Source organism: Cryptomeria japonica, chromosome 9 (assembly GCF_030272615.1).
Source record: "Cryptomeria japonica chromosome 9, Sugi_1.0, whole genome shotgun sequence".
NCBI lineage: Eukaryota > Viridiplantae > Streptophyta > Pinopsida > Cupressales > Cupressaceae > Cryptomeria > Cryptomeria japonica.
Genome location: NC_081413.1, coordinates 109,455,848 through 109,465,821, shown reverse-complemented (window position 1 = coordinate 109,465,821; position 9,974 = coordinate 109,455,848).

The window sequence follows — 9,974 nt, the reverse complement described above, 5'->3', positions numbered from 1 at the left end:
AAGAAATCTAAAATTTTTACTAAATCTTTCTGATACTTTTCCTGACTTGCACAAAAAATTTTATATCAAAATTCGAATCCGTTTGTGAGATCTGATCAAAATAAAGAAAAACCCTAATTTTTAAAGATCCGATTTTTAGGGAAATATTTTGCATCAAAATTAAATTCACAAAGAACAGATCCTGTGTATAATTATGAGAGATTTCCAAAAATTTAAGAAAATCCAAAAAATTCTCATTTGCTCTCAAAATTAATTTTTAATGAAAAATCATAAAAAATTCCTAGAAAATGAAAATGTGCTCCAAAAAAATTGAATTTTGGATTTAGAGCTCTTGATACTTTCTTCAACCTGCAAAAAAAAATTGGTGCAAAATTTCCTAGCCGTTTGTGAGATATGATCGAATCTCTCCAAGATCTTGATTTTGTGTCCAAAACCCTAGCTGCACAAGGTTATTCTCCAAATTGTTTTACAAAATAGCAATATAGGGTTAGAAAAATCTGCAAAAAACACAGATATAAGAATAATCAATGTCCTATGGGGCGTGCCAAAATGTATATGGTGAAAATGGATAACAATAATAACAATATTGAAAGGCTAAATGAATCCAACCACAAAACCCTAGCCTAACAACAACAAAGATCCACCATAACATATGAAGATTACCTAAGACAATGCAAATCACATGAAATCACAAAGATTATACCATCACATGTCCAATAGGGTTTTGATCTCCTTTCTTCCTATCTCCATTGATCTTGCTTGATATATATTTGCTCTCAGATTTTATGTGCACAAGAGCTCAACAAAGAACGGAATGTGGTTGCAAGTAGGATCGTAATGTAGTCAAGTCCTCCAAATTGTCGATTAGGCTGAGTCATTAGGGTTTGATAATGAAGAAAGCATCTTCTTAAATAGAAGACACAATATGAAATGGAGGGATAAGATTGAGAGGTGTAAAAAGGAGGTCGGCCAGGATTAGAGGGTAGGTAAAAGAAATAATAAAATAATGAAAGGGTAGATAGTGTATGAATTAAGAGATGAATGACATGTGTCATAGGTAGAAAAGGCTAATGAATTAATTAAATAAATAAAGATTTATTTAATTAATAGAAGAAGTGGGATCAATTAAATAAATAAAATATTTATTTAATTTAGGAAAAGGATAATTTAAATAAATAAATGTATTTATTTAAATGAGAAATAAGGCTAGAAGAGGATAAATGAATTAATTAAATAAATAAGGATTTATTTAATTAATAGAAGAATTAGGCTTAGATAATTAAATAAATAAAATATTTATTTAATTAGACATGACAATTTTGGGTGTCTACAATATGTATGGTGAATGTTATTACTAAATAACATATTTATAAACAATAACTTTATCAAGACACATATGACAAATCTGATGTTATAATTAAGGTGCATGATGTTTTTATTTGTCCCACTATAGGCTTTCATTACTCTCCTTGTTGAGGTTGGTACTAAGTATTTAGATGTTACCTTTGCTAGTATCCCTATCTCTAACCAATTTCATGTGAAGTGGGGATATCCTTGGCTCAATTCCATGAAAGCTATCCCTTCTACCATCCATGAATGTTTGAATTTTCCTCACAATGGGCGCATTAACACAATCAACCATAGCCTTTATCAGCCTTTAGCAAGACATGGAAACTTCACCCTTGATTTATTATAGCCTTAAAAACTTGAACCTTTCCAACTTCCTAAAGATATCATTTTTTTATCTTATAAAAAATAAAAAATTACAAGATATAAATCTTAAGTAAATATAAGGATCCTTCACCTATGGATATTCCTCCTCCTCATCCTAGACTTGGACATCTTCCTACCCCTTCTATTCCTATTATGTATGTTGTGGTCCCACCTGCTACATCTTTTAAAGGAAAACATCTAGCATCTTGCATCTCTCAACCTAGTGAGGTTTCTTCACTTCCTCCTTCCACAAAGAAAGAAAAGAAGCCTATGTTGATTAATCTACAATCTTCCCTAATTTCATGTAATACCAAGAGAAATCATAACATGAGAGACTGTCGATAAAGACACGATGCTAAGATTCATGAGATTTCTTCCCAAACCATTTCCTCCCCCTAAGATGCCAAATATTGACTTGATCCCATTTTCACAACCTTTTCCTAACCCTAGGGAGGAGCTTTATCTTACTAAAACACATAAAAAATTAAAATTGTCTATGCAAAATGATGATTCAATTCTTTTGCAAATTAAAGATCCTATTATGATTAATGTGGATGATGATGTCGATGCTAACAATGTGGATACTGATGATTCTTATGATATGTATGAGATTATTAAAATTAATGATGAACTATCTTCAAGATTTTCAAAAGCATTAATCGTGCCTCATAGTGAAAAACAAAATGATTCATCATTAGAACATGGTCCTTGTTTGGAACTTTCAGTAGATCCATCCATCGTTCTTGTTGTGGCTCCTCTTGCATCTTATTTACAATCCCTAAATGATGTTAATAAATATTGGGAGGTAGATTATTTTCTAGATTAGCCTCACTTGTACTATTGACTCTTTTGTGTGTTTGATTGCATGTGATGTGTTTCCCCATAATGTGTTGCTTGATATGTCTTTGAGTTATGTTAGGATCTCTTTGGATGAACCTTGTTTCTCTATTGGTGCAAGGAAATAGAGGGACCATAATTATTGTGACATTCCTCTATTTGTATCTTAATTGTTCTATATGTCATATTCACATTATGTCATACATGTGCTATGTTTGTAAATGTGCTTTTGTGTTGTCTACTTGGGGATGATGGAAAGCATTGAGATCTCTCTTTTTGGTTTCTACCATGTTGACCCAAAATGACTTTTTGTTGTTTATCTTATGCTCTTCTTCATTGTGCTCATAGTTCCACTACTTTTGGGAGATGAGGTCAGTTGATTGCAATCATAGTTGATATACATGATTAGTCAAATGCACATACTGACCCCAATTAGTGGATCCCTTATGTGCTCTCTCTTTACGTCTTGTGCTCCATTGCCTTTTATTTTTCCTTTCTTGGTGGCATATCGTTGTGGAAACATGCTTGTCTTTTGGATGCATGTATGGTACCTTATAGAAATTTTTCCTGATAAGGCATGCACAATCATTTTAATGTGGGTGCATATGATCCACTCTTTGTTACACTTTATGCACACACCAAGGTAAGTGCACCAAGATAGGGGACCAAAAAAGTGACAAAAACCTTTTTGGCCCCCATCAAGCCTTATGGCATGCACCCTATTTGGCACACAACAAATAGGGTTGGCATTCCAAACCTAAGGTCTAGTAATGACATTTGTATTTGGCGTATGCCGAATAAGGTGAGTGCCGAATAGGGCGAGTGCCAAATAGAGGGAGCGCCAAATGGTTTTGCATTATGACAAGTGCATTTTCATTTTGGAAATTGCAACTTTGTCTTTCTATTTCTCTCTTTGTCTTCAAATATTTATATATAAATATAACATTTAAATATAAGCCACATTTATATTTATCTTTTTCCTTTTTATACTTTAAGGTATATTTTATGTATATATTGGTAGGGTGTTTGAGAGTGGTTTCAAATCTCTAGGAGTTATAATGCAAATTCTAGTTTTTAGAGTATTCACATAAATTTTAGATAATTAAATTTTAGTAATCAACATGCTTGTAACGACATTCTCTCTCTCTCTCTCTCTCTCTCTCTCTTGTATCTCCCTCTCTTTTTCTCCTCTTGCACTTAGGCTTTCTCTCCCTCTAGTCTCTCCCTCAGCCCCCACCTTACTCCCTCTCTTCACCCCTATCTCTCTCCGTCTTTGTGGTTGATGGAAAGAAAGGAAAATACCAAGGATAGAGAGAGAAAGTGAGAGATATGGAGTGAGTGGTTGATGGAATGAAAGGAAAATACCAATGATAGAGAGATCCTAAGGAGAGAGAGAGAGAGAGAGAGAGAGAGAGAGAGAGAGAGAGAGAGAGAGAGAGAGAGAGAGAGAGAGAGAGAGAGGAATGGGTTGATGGAGAGACCTAATAGAGAGAGAGAGATCAAGTGGGAAAGATGGAGGGAGGAAGGGAGGGGTTGATGGAAATAGAGGGGTATATCAGAGAGATAAGGAGGAAGGGATGTAAACAAAGGGAAAGATCAAAGGAAAAGAGATTAAGTGAAAGAGGGAGGGAGGGATTGAGGCAAAGAGAGAACCCAAGTGAGAGAGATGGAGGGAGGGAGGTAGGGGTTGATGATAAGAGAGGGAGATATATGAGAGAGAGAGAGAGAGAGAGAGAGAGAGAGAGAGAGAGAGAGAGAGAGAGAGAGAGAGAGAGAGAGAGAGAGAGAGGAATGGGTTGAGGGAGAGAGAGGGGTGATGAAAAGAGAGGGAGTGATATAATAGAGAGAGACCAAGTGAGAGAGATGGAGTGAGGAAGGGGTTGATGGAAAGAGAGGGATACACTAAGAAGAGAGTCTAGAGAGAGACACTAAGTGAGAGAGGGGCAAAGAGAGGGGAAGGTAGGGGTTGAGAAAAAGAGAGGGAGAGACTTGAGAGAGATAACACTACCATCCTCCTTCCCTTTCTCTCACTTGAGCTCTCTCTCTCAACCCCTCTCTCTCAACCCCTCCCTTCGTCCATCTCTCTTTCACTTTGACTCTCTCTCTCAACCCCTCTCTTCCTCCCTCCATTTCACTCACATTGGATATCTCTATCTCCAGTAACTTCATCTCTTTCCATCAACCTCTCTCTCTCTCTCTCTCAACCCTTCATTCCTCCCTTACTCTCTTTCATTTGGGCTCTCTCTGGTCTCTCACTCATTTTCCATCCCTTCCATTTTCCATCCCTTCCTCCCTCTCACTCAGGATTTATCTCTTAGGTCTCTCTCTCTTAGGCTAGGCTTGGGAGGGAGAGAGGGAAAAGGAAGAGAGAGGATGGGATAGGGAGATACACTTGACGGAGAAAGAGAGGGTGAGAGGGAGAGATACTTGAGAGAGAAAGAGAAAAGAAGAATAAGAGAAAGAAAGAGTGTTAGAGGGAAGTAGAGAGAGACTTGAGAAAGAAAGAGAAAGGGAGGGGGAGGGAGAGAAAGAGAAAGGGAGGGGGAGGGAGATGGGGAGAGAGAGAGGGAAAGAGGGACACAATAGGAGAGGGAGACAACTAAAAGAGGGGGTGAGAGAGATAGGGCAAGAGGAAGAGAGACTTGAGAGAGAAAGAGAAAGGGAGAGGGAGGAAGAGAGTCAAAAATAGTTAGAGGGAAAGAGATAAATACTTGAAGGAGAAAGAGAAAGGGAGGGGGAGGGGAAGGGAGAGAGGGAGAGAATGGGAAAGAGAGACAACTGAGTGAGGGTGAGAGAGAGAGGAGAGAGGGAGAGGGAAGATTGAGGATGGGGGAGGTAGAGATGGAAAGAGGGAAACAAGGAAAGAGAGGGAGAGAATGGGAGAGAGAGGTAGATAGAGAGACTAAAGGTGAGAGGGAGAGATACTTGAGAGAGGGGAGGGGGGGACGAGAGGGAGAGGGAGAGGGAGAGAATGGGAGAGAGAGAGAGTGAACACATGTGTGTGCCCTTAGGACCCTATATGATCCCTAATGACACCATATGACCTCTTAGGACACCATATGACCCTTGAGAATACCATATGACCCCTTTTAACATCCTAGTACATGACATGACCCCTTAGGACAATATGATGTCCTAATGGGTCATATGGTGTCCTAAGGAGTCATATGGTGTCCTAAGAGGTCATATGGTGTTCTAACACGTGTGGGCCATTAGGACCCTATATGACCCCTAACAGCACCATATGACCCCTTAGAATACCATACGATACTTGAGGATACCATATGACCCCTTTTAACATCTCAGTACATGACATGACCCCTTATGACACCATATGACCCCTTAGGACAATATGATGTCCTAATGGGTCATATGGTGTTCTAAGGGGTCATATGGTGTCTTAAGGGGTCATATGGTTTTCTAACACATGTGTGGGCCTTTAGGACCCAATATGACACCTAACGACACCATATGACCCCTTAGGACACCATATGACCCCTTTTAACATCAAAGTACATGACACGACCCCATATGATGCCATATGACCCCTTAGGAAAATATGATATCTTAGGGGGTCATATGGTTTTCTAAGGGGTCATATGGTGTTCTAACACATCTGTGGGCCATTAGGACCCCATATGATCCTTAACGACACCATATGACCCCTTAAGTTACTATATGACCTCTTCAGACACCATGTGATCCTTAGGAGCATATGATGTTCATATGGTGTTCTAACACATGTGTGGCCTCTTGGGACCCAATATGACCCCTAATGACACCATGTGACCCCTAATGACACCATATGACCCCTTATGACACCATATGACTCCTTAGGACAATATGACGTCCTAAGGGGTCATATGGTGTCCTAAGGGGTCATATGGTGTTCTAACACATGTGTGGGCCGTTAGGATACCATATGAACTCTAACAACACCATATGACCCCTCGGGACACCATATGACCCCATAGGACCATATGATGTCCATATGGTTTGCTAAGGGATCATATGGTATTATAACACATGTGTGGCCCCTTAGGACCCCATATGACCCCTAAAAACACCATATGATTCCTTAGGACCCCATATGACCCTTGAGGACATCATATGACCCCCTTTCGCATCCTAGTACATGACATGACCCCTTAGGACAATAGGATGTCTTGATGGGTCATATGGTGTCCTAAGGGTTCATATGGTGTTTTAACACATGTGTGGACCCTTAGGACCACATATGACCCCTTAGTAAACCACATGACCCCTGAGGACACCATATGATCTCTTTTAACATCCTAGTACATGACATGACCCCTTATGACACCATAAGATCCCTTAGGACAATATGATGTCCTAATGGGTCATATGGTGTTGTAAGGGGTCATATGGTATTCTAACCCATGTGTGGGCCCTTATGACCCCTTAAGACACCATATGACCCCTTAGGACACCATAAGACTCCTTTTAACATTTTAGTACACGACATGACCCCTTATAACACCATATGACCCATTAGGACAATATGATGTCCTAATGGGTCATATGGTGGCCTAAGTGGTCATATGATATTCTAACACATGTGTCAGGCCTTTAGGACCCCATATGAACCCTAACAACACCATATGACCCCTTAGGACACCATATGACCCTTGAGGACACCATATGATCCTTGAGGACACCATATGACCCCTTTTAACATCCTATTACACAACATGACCCCTTATGACACCATATGACTCGTTAGGACACAATGTGATGTCCTAATGAGTCATATGATTTCCTAAGGTATCATATGGTGTTCTAACACATGTGTGAGCCCTTAGGATTCCATATGACCTCTAACGATAGCATGTGACCCCTCATGACACCATATGAACCCTTAGGACCATATGATGTCCATATGGTGTCCTAAGGGGTCATATGACGTTCTAACAAATGTGTGGCCCATAGGACCCCATATGATCCCTAACAACGCCATATAATCCCTTAGGACACCATATGATCCTTGAGGACACCATATGACCTGTTTTAACATCCTAGTAGACAACATGAGCCCTTAGGAAAATATGATGTCCTAATGGGTCATATGATGTCCTAAGGGGTCATATGGTGTCCTAACACATGTGTGGGCCATTAGGATCCCATATGACCCCTAACAACACCATATGACCCATTAGGACACCATATGACCCCCGAGGACACCACATGACCCCCTTCTAACATCCTAGTACACAACATGACCCTTTATGACACCATATGACCCCTTAGGACACCATATGATGTCCTAATGGGTCATATGGTGTCCTAAGGTGTCATATGGCGTTATACACATCTGTGGGCCATTAGGATCCCATATGACCCCTAATGACACCATATGACCCCTTAGGGCACAATATGACCCCTGAGGATATCATACAACCCCTGAGACACCATATGACCCCTTTTAACATCCTAGTACATGAAATGACTCCTTATGACACCATATCACCCCTTAAGATACCATATGATGTTCTAATTGTTCATATAGTGTCCTAAGGTGTCATATGGTGTTCTAACATGTGTGTGGGGCCTTAGGACCCCATATGACCCCTAATGCCACCATATGACCGCTTAGGACACCATATGACCTCTGAGGACACCATGTGATTTCTTAATGGGTAATATGGTTTCCTAAGGTGTCATATGGTGTTCTGACATAGGTGTTGACCCTTATGACACCATATGACCCCCTGGGACACCATATGACATGACCACTTATGATACCGTATGACCCCTTAGGACAATATGATGTGCTAATGGGTCATATGGTGTCCTAAGGGGTCATATGGTATTCTGACACATGTGTGGGCCCTTAGGACCCCATATGACCCCTAACGATACCATATGACCTCTTAGGACAACATATGACCCCTAAGGATGCCATATGATGCTTTTTAACATCCTAGTATATGACATGACCCCTTATGACAACATATGACCCCTTAGGACACCATGAGATGTCCTAATGGGTCATATGGTGTCTTAAGGTGTCATATGGTGTTATAACACATGTGTGGCCTCTAAGGACCCCATATGACCCCTAACAACACCATATGACCCCTAACAACACCATATGACCCCTGAGGACACCATATGGCCCTTTTAACATCCTAGTACACAACATAACCCCTTATGAGACCATATGACCCCTTAGGACACCATATGATGTCCTAACTAATCATATGGTGTCCTAAGGTGTCATATGGTCTTCTAACATGTGTGTGGGCCCTTAGAACCCCATATGACCCATAATGACACAATATGACCCCTAAGGACACCATATGACCCCTTAGGAGACCATGTGATGTCCTAATGAGTCATATGGCATCCTAAGGTGTCATATGGTGTTCTAACACGTGTTGACCCTTATGACCCCTAATGACACCATATGACCCCTTAGGGCACCATATGACCCCTTAGGACACCATATGACCCTTTTAACTCCCTAGTACACGACATGACCCCTTAGAACAATATGATGTCCTAATGGGTCATATGGTGTCCTACGGGGTCATATGGTGTTCTAACACATGTGTGGGCCCTTAGGACCCCATATGACCCCTAATGACACCATATGACTTTCTAAGGAACCATATGACAGCTGAGGATACCATATGATCCCTTTTAACATCCTAGTACATGACATGACCCCTTATGACACCATATGACCCCTTAGGAGACCATGTGATGTCCTAATGGGTCATATTGTATCTTAAGGTGTCATATGGTACTCTAAAAAATGTGTGGGCCCTTAGGACCCCATATGGCCCCTAACAACACCATATGACCCCTTAGGATACATATGACCCCCGAGGACACCATATGACCCCTTTTAACTATTAACATCCTAGTACACAACATGACCCCTTATGACACCATATGACCCCTTAGAACACCATATGACACCTTGCGACACCATATGACCCCTTAGGACAATATGATATCCTTATGGGTCATATGGTGTCATAAGGTGTCATATGGTGTTCAAACACATGTGTGGGGCCTTAGGACCCCATATGACCCCTAATGACGAAATATGACCCCTAATGACAAAATATGACCCCTTAGAACACCATATGACACATTAGGATACCATATGATGTCCATATGGTATGTTAAGGGGTCATATGGTATTCTAACATATGTGTGGCCCTTTAAGACTCCATATGACTCCTACAACACCATGTGCCCCCTAAGGATACCATATGACCCCTTAGGACATAATATTGACACCATATGACCCACTAGGACAATATGATGTCCTAAGGTGTCATTGTTGGATATTGTTGGTCATTGCTGCTGCTAGGATATGTTGTTGTCATTGATGTCAACATACTCCTATTTATTGCTCCAATGAATGCAGTTTGGGAAGACCTTATGATCCA